Source organism: Dromiciops gliroides, chromosome 5 (genome assembly GCF_019393635.1).
Source record: "Dromiciops gliroides isolate mDroGli1 chromosome 5, mDroGli1.pri, whole genome shotgun sequence".
NCBI lineage: Eukaryota > Metazoa > Chordata > Mammalia > Microbiotheria > Microbiotheriidae > Dromiciops > Dromiciops gliroides.
Window position 1 is genome coordinate 265052441 of NC_057865.1, and position 14416 is coordinate 265066856.

A 14416-nucleotide genomic window follows, 5' to 3' on the forward strand; every position below is an offset into this window, starting at 1 on the left:
CTGATGACATATAGATGGGAGGGACAGCTAGCACAGTTGATGGCAAAGTTGGCATCCAAAAGAACTTTGAAAAGCTATGACATTAGGTCAAATCCAATGAGATGAAATTCACGAGGGACAAATTTAAATTCCTGCACTTTGTTTAAAGAACTCACCTTTAGAAGTACAACATGAGCTAGGCATGGTTAGACAGCAGTCTGTCTCCCCCAAAAAGATAGGGATGTCTCAGTAGACTGAAAGCTCAACATGAGCCAATATTGTACAGCATGATGTGATAGTAAAAGATCTTGGGCTGCATTAGAAGCATTGTGTCCAGGACCAGGAGACTACTAATGCTGGTGCTGCTTTCTGCAGTGGTCAGACCTTACCTACAGTATCATAATCAATTCTGGAAACTGGATTTTATAATGATAAGCTGGAAAGCAGCCAGAGAAGCATACCTGAAACTGTGAAGAGCCTCAAGACCATATCCTGTGAAGGAAATGGAAGATCTTTATCTTGGAAGAAGATGGGACTTAGTGCAGGGGCTCTTCGTTTGGGATCTGTGGACTTTAAAGCTATATATTTTGCTAAATATATTTTAATTGAGTTGGTTTCCTTTGTAATTCTGTATATTTTGGTTTATAAATTTTAAAAGCTGATTCTATGAAGAGGTCCATAGAATTCTTCAGCCTATGCAAGGGATCCATGATTCAAAAAAGATCAAGAACTCCAGACCTAGTAGAAAATGATAGGCTTGTTGTTGTTGTTGTTGTTGTTGTTGGTGGTGGTGGGGTGGGGTGGTGGTGGTGGTGGTGAGTCATTTCCGCCATGTCCAACTCTTTCACGACCCCATTTGGGGTTTTCTTGGCAAAGATACTAGAGTGGTTTGCCATTTCTTCTCCAGGGATAGGCTCTCTTCAGATATCTGAAGGGCAGTCACACACAAGAGCATTAAGATTGGTTCATCTTGGAATATTATTGTGCTATAAGAAATGACAAGCAAGATGACTTCAGGAAGGCCCAGAAAGGACTTATATGAACTGATGTATAGTGAAGTGAACAGAACCAAGAGAACATTGTGCACAGAGGCAGCAATATTTTTCACTGAAGAACTGTGAATGACAACTATTCTCAACAATAGGACTACTGATGGAACACACTCTCTGCCTCCAAAGAAAGAACTGATATTGATGGACACAGACTGAAGCATGCTTTTTTTTCACTTTCTTTCATTTTTTTTTTATTCAAGTTTTCTTGGACAAAATTAGTAATATGGTCATATTTTACATAATTGTACATGTATAACCCATATCTGATTGCTTGCTGCCTCAAGGAGGGGGAAAGGAGGAAAAAAGGGATAAAATTGGAACTCAAAACTATAAATAAAAATGTTTATTACTTTTTTAAAAAATTGGTTCAGGGGCAGCTAGGTGGTACAGTGGATAGAACACCGGCCCTGGATTCAGGAGGATCTGAGTTCAAATCCGACCTCAGACACTTGACACTTACTAGCTGTGTGACCCTGGGCAAGTCACTTAACTGTCATTGCCCTGGGGAAAAAAAATTTAAAAAGAAAAAGAAAAAAATGGGTTCATATTAGTCCTAGAGGACAGAATGAGAGCAATGCAACACATGAATGATGCAAAGAGGCAGATATGGACTTGATGGGGTTGGAGTATCTTACTAAAGAGAGCTGTTCAAAAGTAGAATTCACTACCTTGAGACACAATGGATTTCCTCTCCCTAGAGGTCTTCAGACAAAGGCTGGATGATTACTTTTCAGTTGTATTGTACATGGGATTTTTGTGGGGCTATAGATTGGATTACATGACCTCTGAGATCCCTTTCAGTTCAGTGATTCTGTGTGAAATGGATGTGTTTAACCTAAAGGGGGGAAAAAAAGACTTGGAAAGTGGATGATAGTTCCTACTCCAATCCATCTTCCACTTAGTTGTCATATTGGTCTTTCTACTGTACAAGTCTAACCATATCTCCCCCTACTTGGTAAACTCCAATGGCTTGATCCAGCAGGATCAAATATAAAGTCCTCTCTTTGTCTTCTAAAATGCTTCACAACCTTGCCCCTTTCCTACCTTTCCAGTCGTCTTACTCATTTACTCCCCTCCATAAACTTTTCTATCAAGTGACATTGGCCTCCTTAGTTCCTCCCACATGACGTATTTATACTGGCTGCTCCCCATGGCTGAAAACTCTCTTTCTCTTTATCTCGGCTCCGGACAGCTGGGTGGTGCAGTGGATAAAGCACCAGCCCTGGATTCAGGAGGACCTGAACTTCAAATCCATTCTCAGACCACTTGACACTTACTGGCTGTGTGACCCTGGGCAAGTCACTTAACCCTCATTGCCCAACAAAACAAAAGAGAATATCACCATGGGCCTATTGCCCCTGCTGCCACAAGTCTCTTATTTCAGCTCCCTGGCTTCCCTGGTTTCCTTCAGGTCTCAACTAAACCTTACTTTCTGCAAGAAACTTTTTTCAGTACTTTAATCTGGTGCCGTCCCTCTGAGAATCCCACAACCTTATCCTAAAAATATCTTACTTGTATCCTATTGTTTGTATGTTATCACCACCATTAGACTGTGAGCTCCTTAAGAGAAAGGATTGGGCAGCTGGGTGGTGTAGTAGATAAAGCACCGGCCCTGGAGTCAGGAGGACCTGAGTTCAAATCTGGCCTCAGACACTTGATATTTACTAGCTGTGTGGCCCTGGGCAAGTCACTTAACCCTCATTGCCCTGCCAAAAAAAAATAAATTATATATATATATATATATATATATATATATATATATATATATATGTGTGTGTGTGTGTGTGTGTGTGTGTGTGTATATATATATATATATATATGAAAAGGGGAGAAAAGATTGTCTTTTGCCTTTCCTCATAGCCCTGGTACCTATGTCTGGCATACAGTAAGCACTTGATAAATGTTAGTTGATTCATTGTAAAATTCAGTTTAATTGAAATGCTTACTTAGGAAGAAGATCACACTTGTTCAACTTGACTCCAAAAGGAGAATGAGGAGCAGTGGGTAGAAATTACAAGAGAAAGTAGATTCTATCTCCACACATAGGATTATAGTTTTAGAGGTGGAAGGAATCTCAGAATTCATCTTGTAACCTCCTTTATAGCTAAAGAAACTGAGTTGGGTCTAAGTTAAATATCAGCGTAGGATTTGAAATCCAGGTCTTCTTCCTCTAGAGCAAGGACTCTTTCCAAAGCTCAACATAAGGAAAAACTTTCCTAACCCTTAGAGCTGTCTAAAAGTCAAATGGTATGTAAGGAAAGAATGGAAAGAAATGAGATGTGCCTCATCACAACAGACCTTCAAGCACAGGTAGGATGGACCACCTTTCAAGTACAACGTATTTTCACTTGGGAGGTTTATCTTGACTTTTGTCTTGCCACTGGACTTTGATGACTCTGGAAGAGAGGGTGAGACTGATGACTTTGTGCAACTCTGCCTCACTTATATCCATTTCATGCACAAGTAAAGATATTACCCTAAGAAGTATTCTTTGAAAATAAAGGACAAAGAATAAGTTTATTTGGATACAGATTGGATTAGAGGTTTGCTGAGGTCTCTGCTAATTCAGTGGTACTGAGTGAACTGGGTATGTTCACCATAAAGAAAAATCCTACTTGCTTGGGCTATTGTAGAAGGCATCCCTGAGTAGGTATAGTTTAGAGTAGCAGATCTTGGAGGTCCAGTCTTATTCTGATACTCTGTGATCCTTGGAAATTATGTCACAGTAGGACATCACAACACCCCCTAGCACACATAACACAAAACTTGATCTTATAGCAAGCCATCTATGCCAAATGTGTTCATTGAACTTTAGTAATTATGAGGGTGTTTTTTTTAAAATCTGACTCAATGATCCTTGCATATCATGTTATCGTGATTTCTTTAATCAGTTTAAGACTATCAAAAAGTGATGATAGAAAAAATGTCACATTCCTCCCCAAATTTATAGGCACTACTCTATCAGAGCATTTTAATCTGAAGGGTACTTCGTTTTTTTTTTTTTAAAGTTTGAATAATTTACCCAAGGTCATTGAAACACATGATGAATACCAAGGTGCTATAACATTATACTGCCAAGAGAAATGAGATCAAGCTCCTTTGAGCCTTGAAAATACATGTCACCTTTGAAATGGGCTCCATGAATCTGCCACCAACTGGTACTACTTTCACCTTTGCCTACCACCTTGGCCCATCACCTTAAGAAAATATGAAGGAAACACACTTTTTGCATTTAAATTTACTAGACGTACTATGCTTATTAGCCTCAAGGGGGGAATTTCTGCAGGATGCTGAAAGAAGGAGGGGGGGGGGAATCATTCCATTATTATCACTACAAGCAAGGAGTAGGAGGCATAGAATCTAGATTGGAAGATTTTAGGACAAATAGACACAGCCCCCCATCCAAATTCATACACACCACACACACACACCAAGAAAAAAATAGAATTGTTGAACTGAGCTAACATTTTTAAAAAAAATTTATTTAAAAAATAAATGGACTGTTCAATTCCATAAGAATGGTTGACTAAACCAAATGTCATAAAAGTAAAATATAGACTTCGATTTCCACTTCAAGAATCAGTTTGTCAGTTCTAGTAGTGAAGATCACAGCCCCTTGATATCTTCAGTAATAATGGCTAACATTAAGTGCTCTGAAGTTTGCAAACTGATTCACATATGCTGCTTCCTGTGTTCCTTACAACAACTGTGTGTAGTAGATGCTATAATTATCCTTCTTTACAGATGAGGAAAATGAGGCAGACAGAGGTTAAATGACTTGTCCAGGGTCAAACGGCTAGCAAGTAGCTGAGGCAGGATGTGAAATCAGGTTTTCTTGCTTTAAATTTAGCATTCCTTCCAAGTACCTCTTCTGGGACAGCTAGGAGATACAATGGATAGAGTGCTAGGTCTGGAGTCAGGAAGACCTAAGATCAAATCCAGGCCTATGCTTGAAGCCTTCCCAATTGGATAGGATCTGACAAGGTCAATCAATCAACAACATTTGTTAAGGACTTACTACATGGCAGGCACATATAAAGGAAGGCAAAACCACAGTGCCTGCTCTCAAGGAGCTGACATTCTAATGGAGAGATGATGTTTTAAGTAACTAGTTGATACAGATACATACAGACTATAGTCATTCAGTCATGTCCAACTCTCTGCGATCCCATGAACCAAAGCACAACAGCCTCATCTATCCTCCATTATCTCTCAAAGTCTGTCCACGCTCATGTCAGTTGTTTCCATGATACTATCTAACCTCATTCGCTGCAATCCCCTTTTTCTTTAAATCCAATTTCAGTACAAGTCATGACATCACCCTGATGTCATGTTCCTCTTCAAGAATGACGGACAAACAATAACATTCTTTACCAACATCGGGGTCTTTCCCAATGAATCCCATCTTCTCATTATGTGACCAAAGTAGTTAAACTTCAGCTTCACTATTTGAAATTCCAGTGAATATCCTGAATTAATTTCTTTAAGTTTTTCGTTTTCATTTTCATTTTTGTTTTTTGCAGGGCAATGAGGGTTAAGTGACTTGCCCAGGGTCACACAGCTAGTAAGTGTCAAGTGTCTGAGGCTGGATTTGAACTCAGGTCCTCCTGAATACAGGGCTGGTGCTTTATCCACTGTGCCATCTAGCTGCCCCTTTCTTTAAGTTTTTATTGATTTGATCTCCTTGCTATTCAAGGGACTTTGAAAAGTCTTCTTCAGCACCATGATTCAAAAGCATTGATTCTGTGGTACTCAGCTTTACTTAAAGTCCAACTTTCACAGGGATACATTGCTACTAGAAAAAACATATCTTTGACTATATGGACCTTTGGCCACAAGATGATATCTTTGATTTTTAGCATGCTGTCCAGATTTGGACATAGTTTTCCTCCAAGAAGCAAGGATCTTTTAATTTCATGGCTGCAGTCACCATCTGCAATGAACTCAAGAATATAAAATCTGACAATGCTTCCATTCTTCTATTTCTGTTTCCAGGAAGTGATGGACCAATTGCCAATATCTTAGGATTTGTTTATGTTAACCTTCAAACCAGCTTTTACACTCTCCTCTTTCACCTTCATAAAAAAACTACATATAAACAGATGGAAGGTGAATCAAGAGGGCACTAGCAGCTAGGGGAACCTGGAAAGGCCTCCTGCAGATTGTGGATTTGAGCTGAGCTTTAAGGGAAGGGAGGGAGACTTAGAGGCACAGGTGAGAGAATTGCAGGGATGAGAGATAGCCAATGTGTGTACATGGGACAGGGCATAGAATGTTGTGTTGAAAGAAATGCATGTTGGGGGGAAGCTAGGTGGAGCAGTGGATAAAGCACCGGCCCTGGATTTAGGAAGACCTGAGTTCAAATGCGACTTCAGACACTTGACATTTACTAGCTGTGTGACCCTGGGCAAGTCACTTAACGCTTATTGCCCTGCCAAAAAAAAAAGAAAAAAGAGAAAGAAAGAAAGAAAGGAAGGAAGGAAGGAAGGAAGGAAGGAAGGAAGGAAGGAAGGAAGGAAGGAAGGAAGGAAGGAAGGAAGGAAGGAAGGAAGAAAGATAGAAAGTTTGGCAAGTTGGCCAATGTAGGATGCTTGTAGAGTGCTTCATGGAGGGGAATCAGGTAAGGTAAAAAAAAAAAAAAAGCTTCTGCTCTCTAGTAGTGAGGCCTTCTAGAACCATGATCACCTCCATGTTATAGTGAGGTTTTGGATAGGACTTTGTGAAGGAACAAATACACAGGTGCAGGAGGAGGTATCACAATTCCCAAGTCTCTTATGAAACACATATCCAAATATATACACATGGGGCAGCTAGGTGGTGCAGTGGATAAAGGACTGGCCTTGGATTCAGGAGGACTTGAGTTCAAATCTAGCCTCAGACACTTGACACTGACTGTGTGACCCTGGGCAGTCACTTAACCCTCATTGCCCCACAAAACAAAACAAAACAACTATACACACACACACACCCTCTTCTACAGATAAAAGTAAGGGGTCATTGTGGGAAAGGCCTAGGTCAATCCTACCAATTAATCTAATTCCTGATTCAACAAGCACACCTACAATATGGCCAAGTATTATGCTAAATGCTAAAGATTAAAAGACAGAAATAAAAGAACCCTTTGTCTTTAAGGATCTTGCATGCCTCTGAGGGAAAGATATGTATACTGATGAGTCAATACTGAGTAAATTCAGAGTTTGGGGAGCATTAATCCTAGCAATTGGGGAGGAAATCAGAGAAGGGTCTCATGTGGTTGTCTGAGCTGAGTTCTAAAGGAAGCTACAGATACAACCCAAGGAGCTAATGAAAAGGGACCCTGGGTATTTTCCCAGAAGGAGGAGAGTTGCCTCATCTGGGAAGCCAGAAATTGAGGCACCTAACCTAGTAAACATCAGCTACAGTTCAAGAATATACTATTTCATTTTACTTTTAATAAATTTTGTTGTTATCTTGTTTTTGGTATCACCTAAGATTTCACCTGCATACCTGGTCCCTTACTCCTCCCAGAGAGCCATCACTTAAAATAAAGATGTTTTGTTTTAGATGAGGAAGAGGAAAAAAAACAAACAATTCAGCCAACCAATCAACACATTGGAAAAAAATCTGACACTATAGGTGATAATTTACATCCATGAATCTAAATCTCTGGGAAAGGAGTGGATGGGACAATCTCCTGCTGACGTCTATACTATAATTTACCCTCTCTATAGACGTTTAGTCTCCCAACATATGTCAAACAATTCATTAAGGCATCCAGCCTCAATGTGTAGGTAGAGCTGTCCATTACCCTCATTTTGTAGGTGAGAAAAGCAGACACAATCAGGTGCAATGATTGGGCCCAGTGAGTTAGGGTAGAGTGAAGAATACCCAGATTTTACAATGCCTGGTTCTCTGAGCTAACTAGAAGAACGCATTACCCACCAAAGATTGAAAACATTCCCCCACCAAGCTCTTCTTAGGTGCATATTTCTTCAGTCATGCAATGCCAGATGACTTCAAAGGGGGGCGTCCCATGCTGGCAAAGTCTCAAACTTTTACAACACACATCCTACACCATCAGATTTGCAAGTTACCATAAATAGCCTTAGATCAGAAAGACCTCAAGGGCAGGGAGCCTAACTATTTTACTTATTTACTTACTCTTTATAGGACCACATGCACTGAGAAACATCAACACTAATGAACTTTCATTTTCCTCCTGACTAACAAACATGAGAACACCCTGAGTCGGACACTTCTCTGGTTCATCACTGATCCTCTGGAATAATTTTTTTTCTTTTTTTTGTGAGGCAGTTAGGGTTAAGGTGACTTGCCCAGGGTCACACATCTAGTAAGTGTTAAGTGTCTGAGCTAGATTGAACTCAGGTCCTCCTGAATCCAGGGCAGGTGCTCTATCCACTGTGCCCACCGTAGCTGCCCTCTGGAATCATATTTGATCACCGCATTGATCAGAGTTCTTAAGTCTTTCAAAAGCTGTTTGTCTTAATGTTATATACATTGTTCTCCTCTCCATTGTTCAAATCGTGCCTTGGGCACTTGCTAGCAGTGTGACTTTGGAAAAGCCTATCAACCTCAGTTTCCTCAACTATAAAATTGGGGATGATAATAATGCCTACCTCCCAGGGTTGTTGTGAAGATCAAATGAGATAAGATTTGTGATGTTTCAGCATCATGCCTGATCCATAGTGGGTGCTTTATAAGTGCTAGCTATTATTCTTAGGTTTTTTGTTGTTCTTCAGTCATTTTTCAGTTGTTTCTAACTCTTTATGACCTCTTTTGGGGTTTTCTTTGCACAGATACTAGAGTGGTTCGCCATTTTCCTTCTCCAGCTCATTTGACAGAATGAGAAAACCGAAGTAAATCGAGTTAAGTGATTTCCCCAGGGTCACACAGATAGTAAGTGTCTAAGGCCAGATTTGAATTTAGGAAGAGGAGTCTTCCTGACTCCAGGCTGGACACTATAACCACTGTGCAACCTAGCTGTCCCCATTTTTTTTAAGTGAGGCAATTGGGGTTAAGTGACTTGCCCAGGGTCACACAGCTAGTAAGTGTTAAGTGTCCTGAGGTCAGATTTGAACTCAGGTACTCCTGACTCCAGGGCCGGTGCTCTATCCACTGCACCATCTAGCTGCCCCTCCCCATTTTTAATAATGTAAGTCTTTTAACAGAAGTGTAAAGGCTTTAAAGGAGGAGCTGTCTAAATGGAGTGATGCACAGGGAGCCACTCAATTCAGATTTTTAAAAAGCATATACAAGAAAAGTATTTTAAGTCTATATACATCTATATAAAGTATATTAAAAGTCCTATCACAAAACTGAAAGTTGATTACAAAGAGTGACATGGCCTTGGAAAAAAATAGTATCAGGGGCAGCTAGGTGGCGCAGTGGATAAAGCACCAGCCCTCGATTCAGGAGGACCTGAGTTCAAATCCAGCCTCAGACACTTGACACTTACTAGCTGTGTGACTCGGCAAATCATTTAACCCTCATTGCTCACAAAAACAAAAAAACAAAAACAAAAAACAAAACGAAAAAAATAGTATTAGGGTTTGCTAAATAAAGTTCAATGAACTGAGGATCATGAATGCCAAAGGAGAACGAAAATTGCTTTAAAATAGTTATGCTGTTAGTATTTAATTTTTAAGTGTTAATGTTAATACAAATTAAATTACCAAGGAAACCGAAATTGGGATCACAAAGAGTCAGACTTGACTGAAACAACTAAATATTTTTTTTCTTTTTATTATTAAAGTGGAATAATTTTTCACTTAAAAGTATTGTTTCCCAATTACATAGAAAGATGGTTTTCAATATTCATTTTTGTAAGATTTTGAGTTCCAAATTTTCTCTCTCCCCCTAGCTTCCTAAGACAATCTGATACAGGCTATATAATACCAACATGTTAAACATATTTTCACATGACTCATGTTGTGAAAGAAAAATCAGAACAAAAGGTGAAAACCATGAGAAAGAAAATAAAAAACAACAAATAAAGTTTAAATCATATGCTTTGAACTGCATGCAGACTCCATAGTTCTTCCTCTGGGGTGTGGAGAGAATTTTTCATCATCAGTTCTTGGAATTATCTTGGATCATTGTATTGCTGAAAAGAGCCAAATTTATCACAGCTGATCATCACACAATGTTGCTGTTACAGTGTATGATGTTCTCCTGGTTCTGCTCACTTCATTTAGTATCACTTCATGTAAGGTTTTGTTTTGATTTGGTTTGAGTTTTTTGTTTTGTTTTGTTTTTGTTGTTGTTGTTGTTGTTTGGTTGGTTGTTTGGTATTTTTGTGGGGCAATGAGGTTTAAGTGACTTGCCCAGGGTAACACAGCTAGTAAGTTTTAAGTGTCTGAGGTCAGATTTGAACTCAGGTCCTCCTGAATCCAGGGTCAGTGCTTTATCCACTGCACCACCTAGCTGCCCTAGTTCATGTAAGTTAAAGTGGAATATTAAAGAAAGGTTCAAGCCTTGCTCCTGACACATACTAACTGTGTGATTCTGGGCAAGTTGCTTAAACTCTCAGTGCTCTAGGAAGCCCTGCAAGACTCCAAGCTGCATAGATGATTCCAACCTGCTTTAGGAGAGGGGATTTCTCATCTGGGACTTCCTTGTACCAATGAAATAACAGTTCCAGTTTCTGTGTCTATAAGGTTAAAACTTGGTAGCAACTAAAGTGGTCCAGAAGTGGGGCACCCGGTTTTAGGAAGTAATTCTCAATCAATGGAAGTCTTTAAGCAGAGACTGCACCCCATTTGTTCGGGGATCATTGTCACTTACATGTAGAGCTAGAAAGAACCTCAGAGGCTTTCCTTTCTAACCCCCTCATTTTATAAATAAGGAATCTAACACACAGTGAAGTCAGATTGCATGACTTGCCAAGGTCATCCATTTGGATTTTTTCTCTAGGGATGGTTTTGGATTTAGATAGCAGCTGAGGTCCTTTCCAACTCTGAGATTCTGTAATTTTCTGACATTACTGTTTGACAATTCTCTTCCTTTTATATTATGGTCTTAGATGATAGTTCTTTCCCCCATCAAAAAAAGCATTTCTAAAGGCCATTTTGCTTGTAGTAGCACATAGAGATAGGATGGGGACTGGAGCTGTGGATTTCAATAGTATAGAGAAATTCTGGGTAATTAAATACCATCTACCATGCGGGCCAGTATCTAAAAATAATAGGGCATCTAGGTGGTACAGTGGATAGAGTAACCAGGCCTGGAGTGAGGAAGGCTCATCTTCCTGAGTTCAAATCCCACCTTGGACACTTACTACCCATGTGACCACAGGCAAGTCACTTCACTTTTTGCCTCAGTTTCCTCATCTGTCAAATGAGCTTTACTTAAAAAAAGGAAAGGAATGACAAAAGGGTTGCTGAACTATTTCATAATGCACAGAAAAGAAGAAAGTTCAGTGGGAAACATAGATAAGCAGGAAAGCTTTGCAATTAATGTGTTGAATTTATTATATACCTTATTCGAAAGCAACATTTTTGTAATAAAGAGTCACATGCAATCATCTTTTGCTGTTCCTTGTATATGGAAATATTTGTTGATATCTGTCAAGTTCAAAATAAACAACAAAATTTTTTTTAAAAATTTAAACTACGTGATGATTCTTCAAATATGTGAAGACAGTTATAACCTTCCCTAAGACATCTGATCTTGATGCTAGTGTTTGATCTCTTCATTCCTAGCCTTAGATTTCATTCTTTTTGATGTTTCTATTCTGGCCATTCTTTTTGAATGTGCTATAGCTTTTCTTTAAATGTGGGTGCCCCAAACTTACACAATATTCCAGATGTGCTCTGACCAGAAACACATGGAAGACATCTTAAATTGTTTTTATTGGGCCAGGAGGAAAATAAAGATGGGGGAGTAGGAAATTTATTAAGTGTCTATGATATGTCAGCTACTGCATTAAGTATTATCTCATTTGATCCTCACAAAAAACCTAGGAAGTAGATGCTGCTATTATCCCATTATACAGATGAGGAAACTGAAGCAAAACCAGCTAGGATTATCTCAGGCCAAATTTGAACTCAGGTCTTCCAAATCTCCAGTCTAGCAGCCTATCTTCTGTACCATGTAGCTACCTAAGGCAGAACTTAGGCTAAAGGACCTATAAATTCTCTTCCAACTCCAAGATTATGTGATCAGCAATCGATTTTTGAAGTCTTTAAAATTGTCTGGTGATAATCCAATTTAGAAAATTCACAGAATTTCCTTCTCCCATTTTTAGAAAATTGATACAAGTAAGAATGGGGTTGGGGTGAGTAGGTAGAGAATGATGAGAGAGCATTTGAATGAGAAGAAATGAGGAAGACAAGAATTATACAAATCTAGGTATACACTTCATCTCTGAATTTGTGAACAAAAAGAAAGGAAAGTAGAATGGTTTGACAGGTTCTGGAAGAATGGATTTCGCAATCCATATGTGTTTGTGTATGTGTTCTTTTAAAATTTTTGTGTTATGAACTAGAAAATCAGCAAGAAACATGAATTTTTTCTAGTACACACAGAAGGCCAGAAAATGGAGATTATAAAAGATGCACAAATCTACTGCATACATCTTTTCTCCCTTTTAATAGTCATTAAATTTAACCAGGTAGTGCCAGCATTGCCTTGCTTGTCTATGGTACTGTCTCTGTATCACTACCATGCCTTTGTCTCCTTTATGAATTTTTTTAGTTTCATCATTGCTGTCTTGCTTTAACCCTTTACTTTTTATCTGTATCACAATTACTATTCCTTTCATTGTACTGCCCATCTCTTCTCTCCCTCCCACCCAAATAAGAATCTGTTCCTGTATCAAAAGATACCCTTTTGACCCAGCAATACCACTAGTAGGTCTGTATGCCAAAGATATTTTTGTGGTGACAAAGAATTTGAAGTTGAGAGGATGGTCATCAATTGGGGAAATGGCTAAATAAGCTGTGGCATATGATTGTGGTTATTGTGATATAAGAAATGATAAGCAAGATGATTTTAGAAAAACTTGGGAAGACTTATATGAAGTGATGCAAAGTGAAGTGAGCAGAACCAGAACATTGTACACAATAAGAGTATGATGGGTCAACTGCGAATGACTTAGCTACTGTATTAAGACAAATGATCCAAGATAATTCCAAAGGAATGAAGATGAAAAATGACCATCACCTTCAGATAGAGAACTGATATAACTCTGATTACTGGTTGAAGCACACTTTTTCACCTTATTTTTCTTGCTTTCATGAGTGTTTTTTCTTTTCAAATGGCTAATATAGAAATATGTTTTGCATGACTTCACATGTATAATCTATATCACATTGCCTTCTCATAGGATGGGAAGGGACTAGAAGAAGAGAGGGATTTAGAACTCAAATTTTTTTAAGAGAATATAAAAAATGTTTAAAATTCAATTGGGAAATATTTAACAAAATAAATAAAAAACATATCAAAGCCAAGAAAAAGAAAGTATAGGCAAGCAAAGTCACAGAGAGGTTATAATTCAACACAAGGGTAGCACTTAACAATTAGAGCTATATAGAAATGGAAAGGGTTAGTGAATGGTCCCAAACTCTCATAACATTCCCAAGTCTTTGAGATTTATAGATGATCAGATTAGGAAGCAGATTGATCACAACCCTGGTATAGAGATTTGACATGGGCCCACATTTCTCTCTCTTTGATTTGGTGTTGTTGTTTTTTTAATTACCTTTATATACATGAATTCAACTGAGCAATTTCCACTCAGCTATGTTGGTCTCTTTAGAGGCTTCTCCTTTTTCTTCCCTCATTGAAACTATTTTTCTTTCCTTTAGAACTTCCCAGATCTCTTGTCCTGATTTCATTTTCAGAGTCTCAGACCATAGGGTTCTATTTGTCCTTTTCTCTGAATCTTTTGAAGTCCACCTCCCAGAGTCTTGGTTCTGAGTCTATGGTTAACATTCTCTTTCTCATCTCTCATGAAGCACAGAGATTGGATTGAACAATGGATATATAGTTTCTAAATTGTAAAGGACTACGAAGGTGTAGCAGGTAGAGAGACAACCTCAGAGCCAGGGAAGTCTTTCACAATTTCTAAAATGTATTCCTCACAACAACCCAATGAGGTGAATAGTACAAATATTAGTATTATCATTTTGAAAGTGAGGAAACTGATCATTGGATATGAAATTCCACAATGGATTAGGGCTGCCCAGCTCTTTACACTGGAAAGCAGGGAACAGGGAAACATTTGTTGGAGATATTTCAGAAGAAGTTCCTGGAACCCTCAACAAACAGCCTGTTACATAGCTGGTTGTTGTTGTTCAGTCATTTCCACCATGTCTGACTCTTCATGACCCCATTTGGGGTTTTCTTGACACTGATACTAGAGTGGTTTGCCATTTCCTTCTCCA